Source organism: Pleurodeles waltl, chromosome 1_2, assembly GCF_031143425.1.
Source record: "Pleurodeles waltl isolate 20211129_DDA chromosome 1_2, aPleWal1.hap1.20221129, whole genome shotgun sequence".
NCBI classification, from domain to species: Eukaryota; Metazoa; Chordata; class Amphibia; order Caudata; family Salamandridae; genus Pleurodeles; species Pleurodeles waltl.
Window position 1 is genome coordinate 579215974 of NC_090437.1, and position 26646 is coordinate 579242619.

Consider the following 26646-nt stretch of genomic DNA (forward strand, 5'->3'; position numbering starts at 1 on the left):
AATATGTGATACCCAGATTCAACAACTGAGCTGCAGTTTATAATGATCTTTAATTCTTTACTGACTCTGGAAATATTTCATGGATGAAAAATAAGTATGAATGAAACCTTTATCTTTTTTTCAAAGAGCACAATACACTGAGGTTCGGAACAGTTTTTATTTGTATACCTCTGAATTTGGTACATCCCTACCATTATGTGATTATAAGGGCATTTTGCTCTCTGGTTCATATTTGGAAGGCAAAAATTGAAAGATGTCTAATTCGTCATAAAAACTGTACTACTATTTGGTATCCTTTTGTTCATCCCAATAAAAACAATACCCCAATTGCATGGCAGGACCTAACACCCACAAAAAGAGAGGCCCAAAAACACAACTTTGAAACTTCAAGGATTCTCCTTCAAAACCAATCTTTTTTGTTGATGTGGGTTGCTGCTTTATTTGAGCCCAGGCTTGCCCACCACCAAAGGAAACCTACCGACCCCTGGCATCCATGAAAGCTATACACCCAGGGGAGTCTGGAGTAGTGTGACTTGTGTGAATCCCACTACATTCTCCTTCCCATAATGCCCTGAAAATCTCACTATTGCTAAAATCACAAATTGTTCTCACCCATCAGCCAATTTACATACAAGCACACTTCCAGCAAATCACAACACACATATCACCAGCCAACACCCACACATGCTGCAAGCTAACATTCTCTTTTTTCCTCCACCACACACATATTTCCAGTAAAATACAGCACTGGCTGATGCTGTTATCTGTGTATCACTTCTATTTAGATAATCTCTGCTTTCTACCCACCAGAGTCCCTCTGAAAGCAAGCCTAGGCTATGCTTTGACTACTTTTTAATGTATCTGTCTCACTCAGAGTCTTGTTTATTCTTTGCACTTTCCAGATGAACCTTGACTAACACCTCCCTGTGTCAGCCAGCTGTGACTCAGGATGGCTTGGCTCTCATGCACCTTCAGCACACTCAGTGCACTAAATCCATCTCCTGTCATTGCATTGAAATATCATTGGTAGTGTTGAGGATGCATTGGCTTGCCAAATCCTCAGACAATCTGTAAAAACTTACTGTGGAAATCTGAGTCATAGCATGTGGGGAAATGCATTCTTTTTAAATATTGTTGATAAAATGGTGCTAATGAGTATTTAATGAACATTGTGAAGATGGTATCATTTTTGATGATATAAGATGGAAGTGGAACTAACGATATTATTTTTTATATATAAAAAAATGTTTCATATATAACTTTTAAACATTTTGTAAATATACACTTTTTTGTATACATTTTTTTGGGGTCTTTTTTGATGATGCTATAGTAATGTTTTATATTTTTTCCATGTATGTGGGTGTTTTTATATGTATAGTGTATATGTATCATTTTATGGGCCATATTTATACTTTTTGACGCACAACTGAGCCAACGCAGTTGTGCGTCAAAAATGTTAACGCCGGCTAACGCCATTCCAAAGCGCCATGCGGGCGCCTTATTTATGGAATGACGTTAGCCGGCGGAGCTGACTGGTGTGCGTCAAAAAAAATGACCCACACCAGGCAGCGCCGGCGTAGGGGAAAATGGAGCTTGGGCGTAAAAAAATAGGGCAAGTCGGTCTGAGGCAAAAAATCTGCCTCAACCCGATTTGCGCCATTGTTTTTGACTCCCACCCTCCATTGACATGACTCCTGTCTTAGCAAAGACAGGAGTTATGCCCCCTTGCCCAATGGCCATGCCCAGGGGACTTCTGTCCCCTGGGCATGGTCATTGGGCATAGTTGCATGTAGGGGGGCACAAATCAGGCCCCCCTATGCCACAATTTTTTTTAAAAAAAATTACTTACCTGAACTTACCTTAAGTTCCCTGGGATGGGTCCCTTCATCCTTGGGTGTCCTCCTGGGGTGGGCAAGGGTGGCAGGGGGTGTCCCTGGGGGCATGGGAGGGCACCTCTGGGCTCCTTCCAAGCCCACAGGTCCCTTAACGCCTGCCCTGACCAGGCGCTAAAAAATGACGCAAAAGCGGCTGGACGTCATTTTTTTGGACCCGCCCACTCCCGTGCGCCATTTTTGCACAGGAGTTTAAATAAGGCGCACATGCCTTGGAGTCATTTTTTAGACGGGAACGCCTACCTTGCATATCATTAACGCAAGGTAGGTGTCCACGCTAAAAAATGACGCTAACTCCAAGATCTTTGGCGCTAGACGGGTCTAACGCCAAAGTATAAATATGGAGTTAGCTTTGCGTAAAAAAAAACTACGCATTTCCGGTGCAAACAGAGTATAAATATGCCCCTATGTTCTTTTATTATGTAGTTTTAATATTTGGATATCAGTGTCTTTTTTACAATTATTTCAAAGTACTGTGCAAATGTATGTATTTGCTATACTGCTTTGATCCATTGCTTGTTCATATAATAGTGTATTTGTGTGTATTTTATATTGTTATGTATTTTATTGAATGTGTGTCATATGTGTTGTATTACAGCCCTGAAGAAGTCCTATGTGAAAGGATGAAATGTGTTGGCTGTTGCTGTTGTGAATTCATGTATTATTGGATAAGAGAGAGGAAAGAAAACAAGAATAAAAAGAAGATTTGCACAATTTCAAATCAAAGAATTGGACATTCTATATTAATGGTGGTGGTGCACTACCATTTTTCTAAAAACTGAGTCGTAGGATTTGGCAGACAAGGTACACCATCCAAATATAGCACATGTTTCATCTACTGCTATGTGCAGTGCACTGATGGAAATGCACTAGTAATTGCAGGTGGAATATCTGCTATGTTCTAACCAGATATGTGCCTAGTGATGGATGCAATGACCTGGATGTCACTCCATATATGAGTATCTATCCTCAAGAAATCCCTATGAAATCAAGCCTAGCTTAGGCTGCGTTTTGACTACTTCTTTATATGTCTGTTCCCCTCAGAGTCCTGATTAATACTGTGTCACGACTGCTGACCCTTTCCTAACACATCCATGTGGCAGAGTGGTCAGACTCAGGAAGACATGTATTTCCTGCACATTCAGAGCATTCACTGCACTAAATCCAACTCCTTCAATCTTCTGAAAGTAAGTTGGGAACTCTAAGAATTCATTGACTTGTCCACTCCTTGGACGGTTTGAGCACAACAAGATTTTTTAAATGGAGTAAACGTGATGGGGCAGACTAATTGAATCTGGAAGTCATTTCCAATGGATATGAAATGTCCTCTAGTCTTGATTATACTTGTTAAGATTTGTGGCTCTAGTAGACCTTGAAGCCATTTTATTCAAGGCAGTACTTTTGTACATTATGGCAATTGTGTTTTCAGTATTGTGTTGGCAACTGGAAGAAATGTTTTAAAAGAATAATGAGCTCAGTATTGTATTCATGCATGATATCTTCCACTCAAGGATGTTTTGTGCTTCCTCCAGGAGAAGAGCCTGCCACCTGCCCAGATATGTTTTTGCTGAAAGTAATACGTTTTGCAACATAATTTGGTTCTATAGACTTAAATTGAAAAAAAACATGTATAACTTGCCCTACATTTCATGTATTTTACCTACTGATCCTTTTCTAATTAGAGCACTGGTGAGTTGAAATGACACTGTTTTAATTATTTATTGTGTTACTTGCATTGTGCATTAAATCATGTAAGATGGGAGGTATTCCTAACATGCTGTGTTTTATTATTAATAAATGACTGTGTGGCATTTAGAATAACAATTGTATGAACGGACCAGACTCTGCATGATTACCTTAAACCTTGGAGTAAAGGGACACATTTCTGTAGAGTAGCTGGAGTAGAGTACACCAGTCCTGGAGCTGGTGGAATGGCTCAATGTGCGAGTGTTAATCAAACCTAAATTATAGGTAAAGGCTAACTATGCCTCCTGTGTGATTTGCTTGCTTACTTTGCATGGCTCATCTTGTCTCATGGTGAATGTATTGTCAACAAGGGTGCACACATATGTAGTATTTGTAAGAAACAATTTAAGGTATGGTGGATAGCACTGGGGAGGAGTCCAATGAACAGAGAATGTGTATGAATGTGAATTTGTTGTTTGGAGTGAGCTGGCTCTAGAAAGAGTCCCTTTAAGGATGAATGTGTGTCAGAAAGGGACCTTCTGACCTAGCCGCCTAGGTCCCTTCACAAGCACTCCAGGATGTTCCTCGAACTACAAGAACCACAAGATCAGTTGAAAGAAATATAACTGAAGGGAACCCTATCACTTTTTCCATTTCCTTTTCTACCTCTCTCCATGAGATGAGCTGCAAGCACAATGCCTGCAAACCCCCTTCCTTGTTATCCAGACATGAATGAGCAATAAGGAACAGTGATATGGGGGTGACAAATGTAACTGTACTGAGCCCTCACCAAGAGGCGTTCCTCCTATACTATTTACCAGTAGTATGTAAAGGCATGTGCATGTCCTTACGAGACTGGGTGGGATTTACTAATAAGATGGGAAAAAGTACATTTTGTGAGAATGGTACCTTTGACACAAAAGGATTATCCAATTTACAGTGAAGGATCCTGAACAGTGGTCTTTTTTCCTACATGAGCTGGCACATAAGCATAAGCATAAATCCCAAGTGCAAGGTATGAAAAATACATAAGGAAACTTAGAATACCAAATTAGTCACCTAAGAGACAGAGTTAGGGCCTGTGCTCTGACTGCTCCATCTCCTCCCCCTACCTATCTAGTTCCCCGGATCAATAAACCACAATAAAAGGAGAATGAGAGAGCAAGGGCACGAGAGATTAGAGTGTGATGGCCTAAGAGGCTGTGGATGGAGTTGCTGATTCACCTGAAACAAAGCAGCACCTGTGGAACCACCAGCAGTTGAATCACAAGAAAGTATTGTGCAAGGGTTTGCTGAGATATGACTGACTGGCAGTTAAGCGCATCATAGAGGGGTGCGAGCAAGGTGCCAAGAGGCTGACTCACTGCTGTGGGCTGGTCTAGGACCAGGGTAGGTACTGCCCCCAAGCATAGATAACACAGCGACCAAAGTCCTACTATTACTCTGGGAAATATGAGGCACATTGTAGAGCAATTGTCTAGGAGACATTACCTGTCTCCTCATGCAAGTGAGGCTGATGACAAGGACCATCCCTCTTCCACCCTCTTCTCTTCAGAGATGAGCCAGAGACTTAGGGTAGACGTAAAGTCCCTATTCCCTGGCCCTCCTCCACTGATTTAGTAAGTATTAAGAAACAATTCCCTTTTGTCTCTGAAACCAGCATTCAGGTCAGGCTATTGCTTCAGATTGTTTTGAAGTCCACAGAATTAAGGGGCATATTTATACTCCGTTTGCGCCGGAATTGCGTCGTTTTTTTTTACGCAATTCCGACGCAAAACTAACACCATATTTATACTTTGGCGTTAGACGCGTCTAGCGCCAAAGTCCATGGAGTTTGCGTCATTTTTTAGCGTGGACACCTACTTTGCCTTAATGATATACAAGGTAGGTGTTCCCGTCTAAAAAATTGACTCCGAGGCATGTGCGCCGTATTTACAATCCCGAGCAAAATTCACGCCCGGGAGTGGGCGGGTCAAAAAAAATGACGTACGGCCGCTTTTGCACCGTTTTTTAGCGCCTGGAAAAGGCAGGCGTTAAGGGACCTGTGGGCTCTGAAGGAGCCCAGAGGTGCCCTCCCATGCCCCCAGGGACACCCCCTGTCACCCTTGCCCAACCCAGGAGGACACCCAAGGCTGGAGGGACCCATCCCAGGGACATTAAGGTAAGTTCAGGTAAGTATTTATTTATTATTATTTTTTTGTGGCATAGGTGGGCCTGATGTGTGCCCCCCTACATGCCACTATGCCCAATGACCATGCCCAGGGGACAGAAGTCCCCTGGGCATGGCCATTGGGCAAGGGGGCATGACTCCTGTCTTGTGGTTGGGAGTCGGAAAAAATGGCGCAAATCGGGTTGAGGCGAAAAATTTGCCTCAGCCTGACTTGCCCCATTTTTTGACGCCCAAGCTCCATATCTCCCTACGCCGGCGCTGCCTGGTGTACGTCGTTTTTTTCCACGCACACCAGGCAGCGCCGGCGGCTAACGCCGGCTAACGTCATTGATTAAATACGACGCCCGCATGGCGCTTCAGAATGGCGTTAGCCGGCGCTAATTTTTTTGACGCAAAACTGCATTGGCGCAGTTTTGCGTCAAAAAGTATAAATATGGCCCTAAGTGGGTACATTTTATTTAGTTGTTCTGATTAGTGGTGCAGAGCAAAGATTAGTTGAGAAGAGTAGCCAAGGATTGCTTTTGGTAAAGAAGGAGAATTGAGGTAAGAAAAAGAAATTGATGTGAATGTGGATGTGGCGTAGATTCTCATTATGCTAATTAGGCTCCTGGATTTGGGAGACAGGATCACGTAGATTGTGGCTACTAAGTAGAATTCCATATCACATGATGCCTATCAGCCTAACTAGGGTTTTCCGGCAAACTAGCAGCGCCTCAACTCTGGCGGAGAACAAGCCAAATTCAATAGTCAGTGTCACTTTGGAAGCCACGAATTACATCCGGTACAATTGAGGCTGGGAGCTGTTCTATCCAAATATCCAAATCATATCCAATGAAAGCCACAGAGTACTTGTGTTCCAAAGCCTGAGTTCCAGCTGAGGCAGCAGCATCCTGTGTCATGCCCTCCATAAAGTCAAGTGTCGCGACATCCATATACGTAAAAGGCAACTGATAAATGGCTTCCCGTAGCAAATGCAGCCTCAATGTACATGTCAGGTAGGCCACCGCCAGGGTCCTAAACGTCAGGGGGGTCATGGTGCGATGGGCACCCCTCCCACAGTGGGAGGCCATCCCCAGCTGAGCCTCCGCCGTCTTCTTGCTCCAGCAGCGAATGTCCTCCCATCTTTTACGGCAGTGGGTGCCCCGTCTCTGGTGGACCCCCAGAGTCCGGACGTCCTTGGCGATGGCATGCCAAATGTCCTTCTTCTGGTGGGCGCTGACATACATGAAATGCACAGGGGAAGAAGAAAAGTCATTACCAACTGCACCGTCGATGTAAGTGGCCCCCATCCCTACCCTTGCCATGTGGCACATGCATTCACAGTCCTTCATGTTCCCTGAACTCTGCCCCCTTCCTTCTTACAACCAGCCCTCTCCACTCAGGCATAGCCCATACAACGTGTACTTACCTGTTGGTCTGGAGGACCGTAGAGTAGCGTGTACTGGGGGAGGACCCCGTCCAATAGCTTCTCCACCTGCTGAGCAGTGAAGGCAGGGGCCCTTTCCCCAGACGCACGAGCCATTGTCTCTTCCAGACCGAGGTCACAGCAGCACTTGCAGTGTAGGTCCTCTCCTGTCAAAGATCAGGTATCGAGTGATTGAACAGATAGAAAATGCCGGTCATCACCACCGGCGCACTTCATCATTGGCTCCTGGGACCCATAGGGTCCAATGTTAACCAATGCAGCATTGCGCTGCGGTCTACGACCGCCTACTGCGACAGTGTACAACACCAGCGCACATGCCTCACATCCCATTGTCCCACTTTAGAGGTCAGACAGCCACCATTTCAGGGGCCCATATGGCTTCATTTACTACTGCGTCACACATACCTAGGTCTACACTCAACACACATACAGGAAGAGTTTTGTGTTTGGTGTCGTGTTCTGTGTATCTGTGGGTACATACCTGGAAATTTGTTGACTGTGTGGTCGCTGTTGTCCATCCTAGGCACTGTCAGCTTGGACATTTGAGAAGATGGCGGAATCCTCCGGTGCACCAACCGCTGGTGGACCTGTTGACAATGGAGGAGCGACATTTAATCATCACCTACAGGTTTGACCGTGCCACTATGCAGGAACTATGTACCCAGTTGGAGCCAGACCTGATGTCACCAATCCGCCATCCCACTGGAATCCCCCCGGACGTGCAGGTGCTGTCAGCAATCCATTTCCTTGCAAGTGGGTCTTTTCAGACAACAGTGGCCATAGCATCAGGGATGTACCAGCCTATGTTTTCCAACGTGTTGTCCAGAGTGTTGTCTGCCCTGCTGAAACACGTAAGGAGCTACATCGTTTTCCCTCAGGTGGAGGATTTGGCTACAGTTAAAGGTGACTTCTATGCCCTTGGACATATCCTCAACATCATAGGTGCCATTGATGGGACCCATGTAGCTCTGGTCCCCCCCCCCCACAGGAGTGAACAGGTACAGGCCCCCCCACTGGAGTGAACAGGTACAGGAACCGGAAGAGTTATCATTCCATGAATGTACAGATGGTATGTTTGACAGACCAGTACATCTCCCAGGTAAATGCTATGTTCCCTGGCTCAGTGCATGACGCCTACATCCTGCAGAATAGCAGCATCCCTTATGTGATGGGTCAACTCCAGAGGCACCGTGTGTGGCTACTAGGCTACTAGGGGACTCTGGTTACCCCAACCTGTCCTGGCTATTGACCCCAGTGAGGAATCCCAGGACCAGGGCAGAGGAACTCTGCAATGAGGCCCATGGGCAGACTAGGAGGGTGATCGAACGCACCTTCGGCCTCCTGAAGGCGAGGTTCCGGTGCCTCCATATGACAGGTGGATCCCTATTCTACTCACCGAAGAAGGTGTGCCAGATCATCATCGCCTGCTCGATGCTTCACAATCTTGCTTTGCGACGCCAGGCGCCTTTTCTGCAGGAGGATGGTCCAGATGGCGGTGTTGTGGCAGCTGTGGAGCCTGTGGACAGTGATGAGGAGGAAGCTGAGGAAGAAGACATAGACAACAGGGAGTCAGTCATACAACAATATTTCCAGTGACAGACAGGTGAGAACATTTCTTTTTTACCATTACATTCACTTTCACACTTCTACCTCTCTCATATCTGTCATTCCATAGCACTATTTGGTCACTGAGTTGTACCTTTCCATTACGGTTTCACAGGTGTGGTTACCAACGTGTGTCATCTGCTTGCATCCTTCATGGACTTGTGATGTGTGACATAGGTATGTTGGCTTTACAATTGAAAACGCATTTTGACACTGGTTCATGGGTGTTTATTTAAGTGCTCAAAAATGGAGGGGGGGTTGTAAAATTGTGATGGGGGACGGTGGAGGAATGTCCATGGCAGAGTCCAGTATATTAGTCTCACAGGTGCACTGCCCATCTGGGCATAGGAAGTGGAGCTGGGGCAGTTAAAGTATGGACAGGGTAACAAAGTGGGACAGTGGGAGGACAATCAGGGTGGTCTCATTTCCAGGCGGGGGTCTTGCCATCTTGCTCTGTCCTGTTCCTGGATCTCAGGGACCGCTTGTGGGGTGGTTGTCCGTCTGCAGGGGATTGGGTGCTGGTGTGGTGGTCCTGTGGCGGGGCGTCCTGTCCACTAGGGCCGGCAGAGATGGTGGGCAGTTCATCGTCCGTGCTAGTGTCAGGGGCCCCTTGGAGTGCCACGGTGTCCCTCATGGTCTTTTGTATGTCCTTCAGCACCCCTACGATGGTGCCCAGGGTGGAGCTGATGGTTCTGAGCTCCTCCCTGAACCCCAAATACTGCTCTTCCTGCATGCGCTGGGTCTCCTGAAACTTGGCCAGGACCGTCGCCATCGTGTCCTGGGAGTGGTGGTATGCTCCCATGATGGAGGAGAGGGCCTCGTGGAGAGTGGGTTCCCTTGGCCTGTCCGCCCCCTGTCGCACAGCAGCCCTCCCAGTTCCCCTGTGTTCCTGTGCCTCCGTCCCCTGGACCGTGTGCCCACTACCACTGCCCCCAAGTCCCTGTTGTTGTTGGGGTGGTGGGTTATCCTGGTTTCCCTGTAGTGGTGGACACACAGCTGATTGACGTGTCCTGGGTACGGAGGTATGGGCCCGCTGGGTGGGTGCTGTGCTGGTGTTACCAAAGGGTTTAAGGTCAGTGTTGGGCTGTGCCTGTGCAAGGGGAACCAACTGTTCCGAGGCCCACGATGGTCCGGGCTGGTCATCAGGATCCAGTAGGGCAGAGCTGCTGTCGTCACTGTGGGCCTCTTCTGTGGGTGGAGTGGAGATGTCTGGACCCTCCGGTGTGATGACGTTCCTTAGTGGTCCTGCAGGGATATAAGAGCATGATTATTGCATGTGTGTGTGTAATGGTGTGCAATAGGTGGGTGTGCGTGTACCCCAGTGCAAGCATTCCTGTGTGTGGGTTTCTGTCCTGAGGCCCACAATGGTCCGGACTGGTCATCAGGATCCAGTAGGGCAGAGCTGCTCTCGTCACTGTGGGCCTCTTCTGAGGGTGGAGTGGTGTTGTCTGGACCCTCTGGTGTGGTGACGGTCCTTCGGGTTCCTGCAGGGGCATAAGAGCATGATTATTGCATTTGTGTGTGTGATGGTGTGCAATGGGTGGGTGTTTGTGTACCCCAGTGCAGGCATTCCTGTGTGTGGGTTTGTGTGATGATGGTTGGGGGGGTGTTCTGGGTATATGCAGTGGGCATGCTTTAGTGAGGGGTGTCCATGCTTAGTTGTGTCATGCAGGGCTTGGTGTTTGGATGGGTGGTTGGTGTCATGGGTACATTAGTGAGGAGTTGTAGTGATAGGGGAGGGGGTGAGGGAGGGGGTGTGTGAGAGCATGCAGGTAGGGTGGGGGATCTGATAGTTAAGATTTGACTTACCAGTGTCCATTCCTCCACCGACTCCTCCGAGGCCCTCTGGATGCATGATGGTCATGACCTGCTCCTCCCATGTTGTTAGTTGTGGGGGAGGAGGTGGGGGTCCGCCGCCAGTCCGCTGTACCGCAATGTTGTGCCTGGAGACCACAGAACGCACCTTCCCCCGTAGGTCGTTCCACCTCTTCCTGATGTCCTCCCGATTTCTTGGATGCTGTCCCACAGCGCTGACCCTGTTCACGATTCTGCGCCATAGCTCCATCTTCCTGGCTATGGAGGTGTGCTGCACCTGTGATCCAAATAGCTGTGGCTCTACCCGTAGGATTTCCTCCACCATGACCCTGAGCTCCTCCTCGGAAAACCGGGGGTGTCTTTGGCGTGACATGGGGTGATGTGGGTGATGTGTGGGGTGGTGTAAGTGTTGATGTGTGTGGTGATGTGTAGTGGTGTGCGGTGTTTTGTGCGTGGATGTTGTATGGGTGACTGTGTTGTGTGCCTCTGTGTGGTGGGGTTCTCAATTGCTGTGCTCTCTGTCTCTCTGGCCTTCGTTCGTGAATTATGGTTGTAGGGGTTTGTGGGTGATGTGGGTGTGTGTTTTATATTGTATTGGGTGTGTGGGAGTGGTGTTTGTATGTGTATCAGGTGTGTGTATTTTGAATTGTCCAATGTGGCAGTGTTTTGGAGATGTGTGTGTATTTTGAGCGCAGCGGTGTATTCCTCCAATGGAATACCGCGGTTGAAAGACCGCCGCATGGATTCGTGGTTCGTGATAGCATGGGCGTGTTTCTGTTGGCGTGACGGTGGAGGAATTGTTTTCGCCAGTTTAACACTGACCTTTGGTGTGGCGGAGTTGTGTGGGTGTCTGAATTTCGGCGGTTTCCGAGATGTGGGTCATAATAGCTGTGGCGGAATTCCGCGGCCGCGGCGGTATGTTGGCGGTCTTCTGCACGGCGGTAAGCGGCTTTTACCTCCAATGTTGTAATGACCCCCAATATGTTGTCACTCTACCCCAGTGTTCTGAAGACTCATAGTGAGGGTCCGGCCTATTCATTCTAAAACTCTCAGATGACTTAACAACATATGGCACCCGTTGGTGTCTACAGGCCACAATAACCACCCACCAGTACATGAAAGTAATGCGTTAAATGTACCATTCTGGGCCCATTCATTGAGCTGATATTCAGACATATGTATATATTTTTGCCATTTGTAAAATTTAGCAGGGTTGGGAATACTGGCCGCATTCAATTCTTTAATGTTTGCTAAGCCTAAACAGCTTGTTTGTTGTACTGTTTCATTTCAAAATATCATCTGAACAGGAATCATACATGCTCTAAATAAAGCCTCTCTTCCTCTTGTTTACCAATTTTTTGTTCCCCACACACTTTTTAAGTCAATTGACTTCAACTAGTACTCATAGCCTTCTATAGAAACTTGGGAAAAAAAGGAGTCAGAGTAAATCAATTTTGTACCTGTCAACAAAGCATTTTGACCTTCCATTTCTGGCAATTTAAAATAATATGACTCAGCATTCTTGACATTCTGCCCAGAAATATATGCACGTTTTTCAGTATACGTTTTAGAACTGCCTATTGGTGGAGTCGGGCAAGGTTCCCATTGTGCATATTTAAAAATAGTCTTTGGAGTACTTCCTCTGTGAATGTAATAATGTCCATAATAGTTATAACAGAACATGTCTTAATAATTACCTTTCAATTGATACACATCTTCATTTTCAAATGCTGCATAATACTTTAGATCACACATCATTGCATCAACAGTTTTCACATCCTAATCATCAGAAACCACTCTGGGTGTGATGACATCTGTCATGGAAAGTTTGAATACATATGGTACTTGAATGACCTGAGTAGGCCCATATATATTGAATAATTCTTTGTCCCAAACAATCCCATTGGGAATTGGTATGGCTGTAATGTTCACTAGGGACAAGTCTCTGACAATTTTGTATGATGAAAAATTGGGTTTTAGGACCTCATCTACCAGTTCAACTGAAGAGAGTTCAGGCAGAAAATGCATAAGGAAAAAGAAGATAATAACAAACCCATAGGAGAAAGGCAAGTACAGTCAATAAAAGCTACAGATAAATCATGGACGAATAAGATAGTTAATTTTAAGCCAATGTATCAGCTTACGTGTTCTTGACAATTATGTTCCAGTAAAGGCAGATGAGTTCGAAGAAAAGTCATCAACATCGACAAAATAACCATCATCTGTACAACAAATATTGGAGGTGTATTTTCAGGAGGATAAGCTGCTGGAGATTCCCTCCGGGTGTATAGTATCTTACAATACCCGTTTGTGTAGTATTTGTAGAAAGTTGATCTGTATTAGCAGAAATCAATGTAGAAGTGGTTGTCAGTGGAACCAAGCAAAGCTCATTTTCCAGCTTCCCTAAGGTCAGAGAGGTATCAGCATTGCTGTTGAAGACTTGTAGGGGAACATCCCGATCTGTAGTGGGAGGGATCAGGGCACTAATCAGGAGTCCTCTAGGTCTGCTGTGCAGGATCGGCCATATGGTGTAGCTTGACATTGTTGATGGAGACAGAGTGATTTTCTTTAGAACCAGGCAGTGGTGGTAGAATCACAGTTCTGGTACTGTGTATTCACAGGACTGGAACCGGTGCACGATAAGGGCCAAATTCCTTTTTCACAGCAATCTTTTCACACACTAGGGGCCAGATGTAGCAAACAGTTTTGCCCATTCTGTGTCTATGGGAAAATGTGTTCCTACATATGGCCCTAGATCCCCAAGTTTAGTAATTCAGCCAGTAGATGTTACTGGTACATCTCTGATTCCAAAGGAGGCAGTTTTGGCAGATGTGTTATCATCGCAAAACTGTTGTTAGTGCTGCAAGACAGTGCCATGATCATTTATGCCAAAGGGTGTATCAGCCGCCCCCATGCCAGGACCATCAAGATCTGGAGGCCTCAACTGCATATGTGCCGACAAAGACTTTCAAATCTTTAATAACAGTTCAAGTGTCAACTGAGCAATGTGGCCAAACCCGCAGAAATCTGAAGCACGAGTCAACAAAAAGTAGAAAGTATTTGTATGCACTATCTGGTGTTAAGAGACCACAAAGGTCCAAGTACACACATTGCAATGGTTTGTTGGAAATTATGAGGGGTGTCTGCAGTGGATCTTTTTATTTGCTGGCAGATGTCACAACAAAGGACATACTGCTTGGTCTCTTTATATAGATCTGGCCACCAATATTGGGATTGTAATATTGCAATTGTAGCCGCAACACCAGAATGGGCAGAAGCAACACCCTCATGCGCTGCTTTCACTAATGCAGGTCTTAGCTCTTTACTGGGGAGTGTCCAATCTCCCACTCCTGGTATTGTTACTTGTGCATTAAACAAGCCTGCCATCTGGTAGGAATACTTAGCAGGGTATGCTTTAGGAAAAGGCGTGCCATCATCCGAGGCTGCCATGGCTGCCAGTGTTTCATCTTCCACTTTTAGCTTAGAACGAGTTACTACAGCAACAGAAGCCATAGCTACTGCTAATTTGGCTACTTCATCAATCAATGTATTGCCTTCAATGTGTATTCCAACATGCTGATGTCCTAGTGTGTGTACAACATGGACATTGGGTAGCTTCTCCTACACCTACGCTACCTTCCCTCACAGAAGTCTGTGTTTAATGGTATTACCTTTTGAATCTCTGAACCCATTTTGGCACCAGTAATGCAGATATTCATTGAAGGACTGGACGCAATATTACGAATCACAGACATTCAACGTTGTCTGTTCAGGATCCGTATGTTCCAGTGCCATTACCAGAGCCTTGATCTCTGCAAGTTGTGCAGAACATTCTCCTAGAGTCTGAGTATAAGTATTTTCCAGAGGATTCTTGCCATCCTTCATGTAACCACTAACGACTGCACTAGCAGCGGAGTATTGCTGTTTTGTTCCTATTGCCGGTTGAGCTGAACCATCAGTATACAAAATGTTATGATATTGTTTGATAGGCAATGTATTTGTTGGAACTGGATACTCAAGTTCATATTGTAAGAATTCTTGCGTTTGTAATTTTGAGTCAAAAACATAATCAACATCAGTGGCTGTCAGAGATGTAGCCCATTGAATTCAATGTGGATGAAGTGCTTTGGCATTAGAAACGCCTGCTTTCGTAACAGCCTCAAGGGCTGGAATCGGGATATGACAATAATGCGCTTTCCCTGGGTAAGAGGTCTCTCTTTAAGGACCGTTATCCAGACAGCAGTGAGGATTTTACTCAATGGGTGCAAAGCGTTGTTCAGCTGTGGAGTTTAAGTGTGATTTATATGCATTTGGGAAGGTCTCATCCTCATTAAATGTCACTTATGTGAAACCAGTGGCACCAGCAATGACTCAGATGACCAGATGTTTTTTATTGTCCCTTCTATGCAAGTGTATTGCTTCAAGCATGTCTTTTGCAAAGCTTTTAGAATGTGTGTCTGTTCGACTGTCCAAAATGTATGAGTAAATCAGTACGTATTAAGTCGTGCAATGGTTTAATGCATTGTGCATAATCTGGAATTAATGCTCTGCCGAAGTTTAAAAAGCCCAGCATCGACTTCAGCTTTTTTAGTGTACTTGGAGGTTGTAGTTGTGCACATTTTTCTGCAAATTCATCCAACAATTTGTTTCCCAGAAACAGAACACTAAGGAAAGCTATTTTTGTTTTTTTTAAAGTTGAATTTAAAGCTGATTTTGGCAAATCCTGCAACAATGCAGGCCACCCGTCTTAAATGTTGCATGAGGTCGTCGTCTGTGAATTAAATGTCATTCACATATGACAACGCCTCAGGGTCAGTGTTGTGTAAAATAGATTTTACATGAGCTTAGAACAGCCCAGGGCTGTTCTTGTACCCCTGTGGGAGTCAGCAGAATTTATTCTGAGAGCCAGGGGCACTAAAACTTGTTAGGTCCCTACTTTCAGGCACTATGGTGGTCATTCCAAGTTTGACGGGCGGCGGTTGCCGCCCGCCAAACTTATGCCGCCACTTGGCCGCTCCGCGGTCAAAGGACAGCGGGGCCATTCAGACTTTGCCGCTGGGCCGGTGGGCGCCCGCCAAGGAAGCGACCGCCGGCCCAGCGGGAAAGGCCCTGCAACACAGAAGCCGGCTCCGAATGGAGCCGGCGGTGTTGCAGGGGTGCGACAGGTGCTGTTGCACCCGTCGTGATTTTCACTGTATGCTATGCAGACAGTGAAAATCATGCTGGGGCCCTGTTAGGGGGCTCCTGCACTGCCCATGGCAGTTGCAGGGGCCCCACGACACTAAAAACCGCCAGGCTGGCGGGAAGGGGGTCGGAATCCCCATGGCCAGCGCCGCCATGGAGGTTCAGCCCAGCCAGGGGAAATTCGGCGGGAAACCGCCGGATCCCCTTTTCTGATTGCGGCTTTACCGCTGCGGTCAGAATGGGCAGGAAAGCACCACCAGCCTGTTGGCGGTGCTTTCCGTCGTTCACGGCCCTGGCGGGTTTTACCGCCAGGGTCGGAATGACCCCCTATATTTTTACAGAAAAACCTGTTGGATATATCCAGGGTCATCTTGCATTTTATGTGCACTATATTGTTCATAAATGCTGTGGTATGTGCATTTTGTATAGCAAATGTATTTGTGTGACTATGTGAATGTCTGTAGTCTAACACTATTCTATATGAATGTTTGGGTTTAGTGACTGGAAATAATGGATTGTTCATGGATGAGTCTGAGGGTTCAATTACACCCTGGTACTTCAATTGATTGAGGATTTCCCTATCAGGTGCTTCAGCATCATATTTTATAGAGTATTGCGGTTGTGGTTGGATTTTATTGGTATTATGTGGTAGGGGGGATCTTTGTCCCATGCGACATGGTTGCGATATAACACAGATGCTTGTGTTAATGTCCAGTCAATGGCATGCATTTCAATGAGCTTTCTGGGAACAAGGGGCGAGAAAGATTTTTCAATCACATCCTCTCCATAAGGGAGATTGCGGAAGAATTCTGGCAGCCAATCTTTTTCAGCCAGGAAATATCATAAATAGAGATGACATGGTCCCAAAAGATAGCCTCAATTATGCGTTCAACTAACTGAAAAGTTACTCTGGACACATTATCGGGTGTGGAAACACTCATGCCTGAAGTCACAACTTCTAAGACGTCATCAGTTGCTTTCACTTACAGATGCTTTTGAAGATCCTGGTGAACTACTGTGACCTCTGCTGCACTATTGAGCAGTGCAAGTGCCCACTCCTTGTTCGTCAGTAAAGCCTTCTTCTTGAGTGACATGTCGAATTGTAATTTCTGCCACCTTTTTCTTTGTAAACTGGGGTTTTTGCTGGGGAAGTTTATTATTTTTTTTAACTGAAACTTCGGCAGAGCATTTTGAGTCCTTTCTCAGTTTCAAGTACTCAGTTCGCTGCTCTGGCCACCCACCTCTCTCACTGCGTTTTTCTGGTGAGTCCTGAAAGGAACTAGATCAGCGTGTATCAGTATATTGATATTTGTCAGGCGTTTTTAGATTATCCCTATTTCTAAGGTTTTACCTATTTTGTGGGGTCTCTGCATGCAGCGATTCTTCCCTTTCATTTTTATGTGTTTTTTATTTTTTATCCCCACTATTTTTGGAACCTTCAAGTGTTTGCTTGGTAGTATCTTTATTAGATCTGCCCTGAAATTGTGGTTGAATCGGTCTGGCCCCCAGACTAACTCGACCAATACTAGAATAGGTCTCAGTGATAATCTTTGGTAGCTCCCGTTCTTGATCCTGTAGAGGAACATCACGGAGCTGCATGCGCACTGCTAGTGCAACAGCTTCCCCTTTAAGATTACTTGGTATTATTGGGATACCATGGCAAAGTTGTCCATTAATTGCATCCCCAAATCCAGGGCCAGGGCTGACGCATATTCCTCTTCAATTTGTTTTAACACCTCCAGAAGATTTGAAAGCGTTAATGTACAATGTGTGATAGAATAGAGCATGGCAACTACCGTGCCCCATGTATTGCAGTTATCAACTGTAGGAACAATCCTGAACGGCAAGCACATAGTAAGAATTCTATGTTTGTTCTGAGGTCTTGTATGTGGAAAAACTGTTTCCAGTGCATTTATTTTTTGAGCTAACCAAAACAGAATGTCCTCTCACTTGATGGGTGCTTTACCCATGATCAAATGTACAGTCACAGGGTTAATGCCTGGTGTGGATGACAAGCTGTATAAATAATCTGTATCTTGATGTGAGCTCTAAGTATAAGCGGCAAACTTAGGCTACCGCTAAGGTCGCTTCATAAGGGTGTGATGCATATGTGGCCAATAAAGGACAGGTTGGTTCATCATTGCTCAGAGGACCTAACCTAACATAATATTGTATGGGGTAGGGCACCATCAAGCCATTTTATTATGGTCTTGATATGATAAAGGTATTTCTAAATATGCATAATTGTGCAGGTATGTTTGCAGGTGTATAGTGGTAAAATGTATTTGTGTTCCCATCTACTGCTGGGAAGGTGACCCAAGAATAAAACATTTCTGTTCTATAGGCTGGATGAGCCTCAACAACAAATGTAACTGGACTCCCCTGGGCTGTTAGGCCGTTTGCCAATAAATGTGCAGTAAGGAGTCATTGCATTTTACTGGAATTGCTACCTGTTGTGGGTTCACCATTTTAATGGTAGATGTATGTTCAGAGATAAAGACACCTAGTGGGGATTAGTCCTTTTAAGGTTCAAGCTTGAACAACCTAGAGCTCAAGATAGGTACCACCTATTTAGCTGAGGAGGAAATCCTCAATACCATGGACGTCTCCATATAAAGTATAGAGGTGTCTTTAGGCTTAGATGAGACAGAGATGCTTAGGAGAATCCAAATATTAGTGGCTGACCAAACGTTGATGGTGCCATGTCGCGTAGGTTCTCATTATGCTAATGAGGCTACTGGATTTGGGAGACAGGATCACATGGATTGTGGCTATTAAGTAGAATTCCACACCACATGGCGCCCGTCGGCCCAATCTGAATTTTCTGGCAAACTAGCAGCACCTTACCTCTGGCTGAGATGACTGTGGCGACCGGGCGCATGACAAGAAGACTCTTCAGGGGAATCGTGGTCGATCAGATCCCATCCCTTTCTCTCAGTTACCAAAAGTCTCATACATGCAAAAACAACAGAGACAGGATATAGTTCAATAAGGATTTATTGAAGTAACTGCATCTTAGAGAAATAGACATGTATTGCAATAACTAGGATGATAAAACACAATAAAAGCAAATAGGTGACTAACAGAGTAAAACACAAGAATAGTCCTATCGTTTTGTCATTAGGAGTGATGTGTATGTTTATCCTACCTAAAATATGTCTAAGCACAGCACCATAAGCCTATTCTGCCCTTCGGGATTCCCCGGGGGTACATCATCCCTCATATCTGGAAGAAGAGGTCTGTGGTCTAGAGAGACACCGTCCCCATGTGGAACAGGGGTCCGGTCACTTAGGCAGGTAGCTGCAGCGAAGCGGTCAGCAATCAGCATGCAGTTGTGGTCATCTGGCTGGAATATCCCTCCAACGTGTCTGGGGCAAAGGGGTGTTTTTATAAGAAAATTGCTGACATTCTAAAAAATAGTCCCCACGTATGAGTGCATGTTTTCTGTGAATGTTGGAGACACAGCATACCATGTTTTTCGGCAAACCCATCTGACTGTAGCCTTGGAGAAAGCACAAATTGAAATAAATGTCCTACTATGAATATAATGCTTTCCTAGGCAAAAGTACAATGAGATTAAGAAAATAAGACAGCCCCGCAAATATTGCTATTGCTAAGAAAATGAAACAATGCTGAATACATGTAATAGGGCTAAAGTGCACATCTGAAGGCCTAGTTTACATAAAACAACATGTCTAAAATACGGCTAAAATAGCTATACAACAATGTGCCCAGTGAAAACAGATTTGACTAAGATCTCAAGTTGTAAACACAATAAGGGTAAAGCAGCAGATGATTATTTAGAAAGACTTAAGGGTGTGTTTGAAACATTTTCAAGTATAGACCATCCTACAAAGAGAGCCCAGGTAGGTATAGGCACTGCTTTCATGCAGAGACTGAATCTGGATGTCAGGAGTCAGTAAATGTCGAGCTGCATCAAATGGCAGACTAAGAAGTTGACAGGTATTTGGAAACAGTCACTAGCTATTGCTTCATGTCACAAGAGAGAAGGAAAAATGGTGTACATAGTAGGTCACTTAAATTACAGATCATGCAGAGCACTATTAATGGTGTGGGGCAGGTAAAAGGAGGAACAACTGGGGAGGGGAAGGGAGAAGAAAGATTTGGGAGAGTCGATGGAAAGGACCGATGAGATGATCTACGAATGGAAGGATCTGTTTAGCTTGCAGACAGCTGAGCCACTGAAAGCAGAACTACCCCAACATTGTATTTAATACATCTGCCCTTCCAATCGGTTTGGGTTTCACTGGATTATTCAATATTATTATCTAGAAGTTTAGGATAGTCTGACATGTTCCAGCTGTGCCATAAATACCTTACTCTCTGTAGATCAAAAAGAATCCTATGTAGAGGGTGTCCTTGATGGTAGGAATACTGCTTAACTCATTAACACAGGCACTAGTCACCCAGCTCTAAAAACCTCTGAATTCTCTAATTTTCATCTTTTGGACATATCCATAGATGTAGGTGGTATTTATAATCAGTGAGAGCTTTGTAATATGCATGAACCTGTATCCTATTCACTGGGTACTACTAGTCCTTTTTGCTCATCCCAACTTCCCCAACTAAGCTGTTGGACAGTCACATACTGTGCAAAACTGAATTGTGCTGTAGTTTACAATATAGAAGTGGTATTTTTACTATGTCACATAAAAAACATAACATTTTACTAATATGTGAGAGTTTATGTTGCCAACGTTGCTGGGTTTAACACAATTTCTTTCACAGGTTTCATCCCTAGAATGATCCAGATGGGCCAATGATGTAGGGCTTATTTCTTTAATGGAACTCGAAAAGGTGAAGATCGATCCTTAGAAGAAGTTACTTATAATTCCTCATTACATTGTAAAATACAAAGCAGAAAAGGGAACCCACCATGTAAAAACAGGTTTACTTTAGCAAGGAGTTCTAGTACATATTATTAGAAGATGTAATACTCCAGTTCTTCTGATATGCAAAGGCAGGAAAAGGCAATGTGTGTACAGGTTCAAACAGAATCTTAGGGTCATTAGTAATGAGGCCATCCCAAGTGCCTGGCGTCAACATGGCGGTCGCACTCTAGGAATGCTCTGGACCCCTCAGTCATCCGCCCTGCTAGACCCAGCCGCCCTGAGGCTTTTCCTGGCTCTGGCTGGCTCCCCGCGAGTGGAAGGAACGGCGAGGGGGGGATGGCGATTTGAAATCCCTCAAATAAGGCTCAGGCGTACGCCCGGGCTCTGCAGATCGGACTACTACGGTCCTACTGGGGAAGCCCGAAGATTTGAGGAGTTCCCGCCGGGGGCAAGGCGGGCTCCCGTGCCGCGTTGGCTTTTCTGAGCGGCGCCGAGTGTAGGAGGAGCGCCGCAAGGCCGGATTGCTGCCCTTCGCCTCCCCCAGCTGGGGGAGGCAGCAAGAGGATTTCCAAGTGCCACATGTGGACGCCTGTGCGTTGGCCGGGGTGGAGAAGGTCTGCTGGAGGTGGAGCGGGGGTCCCCGCCACATGGCGTGGTCAGGCCCCCTCACCTGTTGGACTGGGCACCAGTGCCCGCGGCCAGCCAGAGAGGCGCACGGTCCCAGGAGTGCCCCTGGTGGTGAGAAGATCACCATACGGCACTCCTCTGGGAGGGGCGCCCAGATCTGGCCTGCTCCCAGGTGTCATCCTTTTGGTTGTGTGGGGCGGTGGAGGACTTGAGAGGTGCCCTGCCTCCCCCCCCTTCGGCCCGTGGGTGAGAGCGGTTGCCGGGGTTGAGTCACGAGAGACGGCTGTGGAGTGGGGCCAGAGCTGTAAGGTGTGGTCGGGCCTCAGAGACTGGTGCCAGGCCGGGCCTTGGATGATCCTGCCGGGGCGCAGGTGGGGGACCTGGAGTGGATAGCTGGACAGGTGTTATGCCCAAACTGGTGCTGGGGTAGGAGCCCCCTGGGAGCAAGGACGGGCTGAGGAGAGGACATGGCTGTGGCGCAGTTGGGTACGAGGCAAGCGGACTGTGTGACGGACGGTGGCTCCTCCAGATGAGGCAGCGAGGAGATTACGGTGACCTGAGGGTGGTTGCGCGACCTGGAGAGCTGAGGTAAGCGAGGTGAATGGTGTTGCGAATAGTGGAGTCCGGCATTCGGCCAGGAAACCAGACTGGGGTTCACCCTTGCCGGGCCGGTGCGTGCCTGGGTGGGTGTTGAGAGTGCCACTGCCACCTAGACTGACCTGGATTGGTCCCTCATCCCCTCAGAGGGGAGGCTACCCTTGGCCCAGCTGGGCATCTTCCCAGGGGGGTCCTGGAGGGCCGAGAGTGATTCTATAGTGGCCCTCAGGCGTGCGAAGGACAAAGCAAGTAAGTAGCCACTGACGTCCCAGCGTTGCATTGATCACTTTGCTAAACAGACATCCCCTCAGGCGTCGGTGCTCAGGCCCCAAGGCTGCTGCAGCTGATGGGGTGCACACTATCCTACAGGCCATCCAATCTTCACAGCTGGCTGTAGAGACTAAGGTTGGAGAGGTGCGAGAGGACGTGGGCCTACTGTGACAGGATATGCGGACCGCGGTGGGCCACATCAAGGAGGTAGAAGACTGCGTCTCTCAGGCAGAAGATGAGATTGCAGATCTAAAAGCCAAGGTTGCTCAGTTGAAGACTTGTACAGGTGAACTGCACCACAGAGTAAAGGATGCAGAAAACTGCGCCAGCCGGAATAACTTGCGCTTTGTGGTATTCCCGGAGGAAGCCGAGGCGGGACACACAATTGATTTCTTGGAACATTGGATTAAGTCGTGGGGCTTTGACCAGCAACTCTCCCCCTGGTTCACCATTGAATGTGTGCATAGGGCTCTGGTGCCCCGCCCCCCAGGGTGGCCCCCGGAGGCCGATGATCCCACGGTTCCTCAACTTCAGAGACTAAGACGTCATCCTTCGGGAGGCGAGGGCGCACCCGGACCTCCGCTGGGACAATCATAGGATCCTCATCTTCCCCAACTACAACCGTGAGGTGCAGGCCAGGCGGCGATCGTATGAAGGGGTCAAGCAGAAGCTCAGGGCAATGCAGTTATCCTACATTCTCCTCTTACCTGCTCGCCTCAAGGTTCTCCACAATGGAAAGTCCTTCTTCTTTGATTTCCCGGAGGCGGCCTGGGATTGGCTTACGGAGGAGCATCGGATGGCCCGGAGGAGCTTCCCCCGGTTGGGGGGTGAGAGGCGGGCGCCTGCCCCCGTCGGCTCCCCGGCAGCCTGAGGGGGTGCAGGCGAACCTGTTCCCACAGGAGGAGAAGGAGTGGCCTGCGGGGCGGGGCGGCGGAGGACGACCGAGCAGACCCGAGTCATCCTGTGGACGGGACGATGCTGGGGAGCCCCGCCGGTGAGGATCTAGAGTCGGCCCGAGGACGAGTGCCTTAGCCAGTCCCCCTGGCTTTCTTGTGGCTGACCGCTCGGTGCTTTGTGTTGGAGGGGAGAGCATGGACATCGACGTCCTTCCGGCACCAGACTCAGGGCGGGCGATGGCTGTATTGCAAAACTCCGTCTTGAAGGAGGGGTCCACCACTCCATGCTTACTGTTGACACTCTGTATTTACAGTTTTGGGCGACAGATGCTTCTGAGTTGGAAGTATGGGGAGGGGGGCATTTTAGGGGTGGGGGGGTTGTTCGTACATTGTTGTCCATGGTTGTACTTGTATTATGTTTTTCTGTTTTTGGTTAGCTGGTCACAATGGTAGGCTCGGTTGGGCGTGCTCCATGGGAAGCAACCACATATGTACTTATGCTTGAGCAGACTAAGCCGGTCCTCTCATGGAACATAAATGGGCTCTTGGACAAAATTAAGCGGTCTGCGGTCTTCTCCACCATCCGAAGGTTTGCCCCGTCTGTTGTCCTACTCCAGGAAACTCACCTGTTGGGTACTCGGGGCCGGGTGCTTATGGGGGGGCTATGACAGAGTCTATCACGCCGGGTTCTCCAGGGGCTCGAGAGGAGTGGCGGTCTTGCTGCATCATTCCTTGCCACTAGTGAAAGCAGATTCCCGGTTGGACCTGTGATACGTTGTGGCATCTGGCTTGCTTGGGGGATACCCGATCAATATTCTTAGTGTCTATGCCCCTCTAGGGGCTCGAGAACGTTTTTTGGCGTCCCTTGGGGAGGTGGTGATGGGACTTCTCCCCGGATTGACCATACTGGTAGGGGACTTTAACTCTGTCGTGGACCCTGAGGTTGACATCACTGGGCGCCCGTCCACGGGCCGCAGAGTGGGGGCGTCTGGACTGCGCAGATGGATGAAGGGTCTGGGTCTGTGTGATGTGTGGCGGGTTTGGCATCCACATTTGCGGCAATACACCCATACATCAGCGGCGCACCACACTCACACACAAATTCATCTCTTCCTTCTACCTGCTTTTGACGTGCCCCGAATCTCGGGAGTGGAGATACTTTCTCATGGGGTATCTGATCATACGCCGCTTTTCCTTTGTCTGGTCGGAGTGAGCACGGACTGCCGACCGATATGGCAGCTCAACGCCTGGCATCTGCAGGACAGTGAGTATGCCCAGGCACTAGGAGATTGTCTCATTGTGTTTTTCACCTTTAACCTGGGATCTGTGGCATCGCCGGGCATTATTTGGGAGGCCTGTAAGGCCTCTGTCAGGGGTCACGCCAGACAGCTCCTCCGGGTGCAGGAGCGTACACGCAATCATAAAATATCTGTGCTCGAGGCGAGGGCGGTGCACCTGGAGGGCCAGGGTGAAGAGTCGGCGGGTGTAGTGGCCACGTGGCAGTTGGCCTTGGTCCGAGAGGAGATTAAACATATAACACTCGAGACCGCGAAGCACGTGGCGAGCCTTCATGGCCCATGTATACGGGTGGGGGGACAAAAATGGCAAGCTCCTGCACTGCCTTGCCACTAGACCAATGGCGGATAGGGTTGCCCCGGAGATCGTTGACGACTCAGGGGCTATCTCTCGGACTCCAGGTGAGATTGCGCAGAGTTTTGTCGCTTATTATCGGAACCTCTATGAGGAGCGACCTAGGCCTCCTGCTGAGATCAAGGCCCCATTGTTGACGGAGGTGATTCTCTCCACAGTTTCTGACATGGAGAGACGGGAACTGGACGAGCCTATCAGGCTTGAGGAGGTCAAGGCTGCAATAGCGGAGTTGGCGACAGGCAAGACTCCCAGCCCTGACGGTTTCCAGGCCGAATTTGACACAAGATTTCAGGGCACTTCGGCCCCCCACCTCCTAGCCATGTACGAGGAGGCTGAAAAGACAGGGGGCTTCCCCCCAGGCTGGGATCAAGCCACTATGGGGGTGATCCCAAAGATTAGGCCCCCCTCGTGGGACTGTTCGGCATACCGCCTCATATCACTTCTTAATATGGAACTCAAGGTCTTCTCTACGGTATTGGCCCTGAGATTGAAGAGGTTGCTGCCCTCATTGGTTCACCCTGACCAGTGCGGTTTTATGCCTGCTAGAAGCACCCGGCACTGTATTAGGCGATTGCATGTGGCTCTGGCTCACAGGGCCCTCCTAACCTCTCCCCTGGCGCTTCTGCTATTGGACTTTGTAAAGGCATTCGATAAAACAGACTGGTCGTACCTGCGGGGAGTCCTCGCGAAGGCTGGGCTTGGGCTGTGGTTCTGTGCATTGGTGGGCCTCCTTTACTCCAATCCATCAGCCCGGGTGCAGGTCAACGGGCAATCTCGGAACAGTTTCCTATCCACAGGGGAACCCGCCAGGGATGCCCCCTCTCCCCGCTGCTCTTTGGCTTGGCGATGGAGCTGCAGGCGAAACTAATTCGGGAGGATCCCCTGGTCGAGAGATGGTCATGGCCTACCGGGAGGGAGGACCGTATCGCATTATACGTGGATGACGGACTCCTGTTCCTGGCCAACCCAGCCAGCAGTGGACCAGGGTGCTGCAGTTGCTGGGACTGTTTGCAGAGGCGTTGGGTTTAATAGTTAACTCTAGTAAATCTTTATTGATTCCGCTCAGTCATTTCAGGGACTGCTACAATTGGCAGCACACCATTCCTATCCGGCGCAAATAGCTTCCGATACCTGGGAATACAAATAGTTCTGTTACCGGAGCTGGCATGGTCTCTGAATGTAAAGCCCCTAACCAAGCGGGTCAAGGAAGACCTCCAGAGATGGAAGTCTCTTCTGCACAATATCCTCGGTCAGATAGCATTATACAAGATGATGGTACTCCCCCAGTTCCTTTACCTACTTAAAAATTTACCCTATCACGTCCCCAGGTGGTGGTTCGCTGATTTGGAGACTGTGGCGCAGCAGTTCTTGTGGCATGGCTCCCGCTCCCACCTGGCACTTCGGGTCTGTCAAGATGACGTCTATGAGGGTGGTCTGGGGATGTCCAATCTTTACTTTTACGACCTGGCAATGCATCTGCAGGTGGTTAACGACTGGCTGGGGAAAGTTGGTCGGACCCCACCTATCAATTGGAGCTTCTGACAATAGGCTTCCCTGGTTTGTTTGGGACGCTATACGGCAACCCCCTGCCACGTAAGATTCCTGAGGTGACAAGGGTGGTGCTCACGGGGTAGAAGGCGGCGCAGCGAGTGTCGGGTGGTGGCGTTGTCTCACCCAACTGACCCCATTATGGCAGGGTTCATGGCTGAAGGAAGTCTCAATGCTTCAGGGGTTCCATAAATAGGATCTTGTTGGGATATCGTCGCTCGGCGACGTCTGGGTGGGTCCTTTCGGGAACTCCAACAGCACTTCTCGCTCAACCAGACTCAGTTTTATAAGTACTTACAACTCCAAGGTGTACATTCAGGTAGGAACGTTTCTCCCAGGTTTCAGCCACGTGGAAGCCAAGACTCTTATGGGACACCTGGGCAAAGGGGGGTATCTCGTATATACCACATGTTGACTACTAATGCAT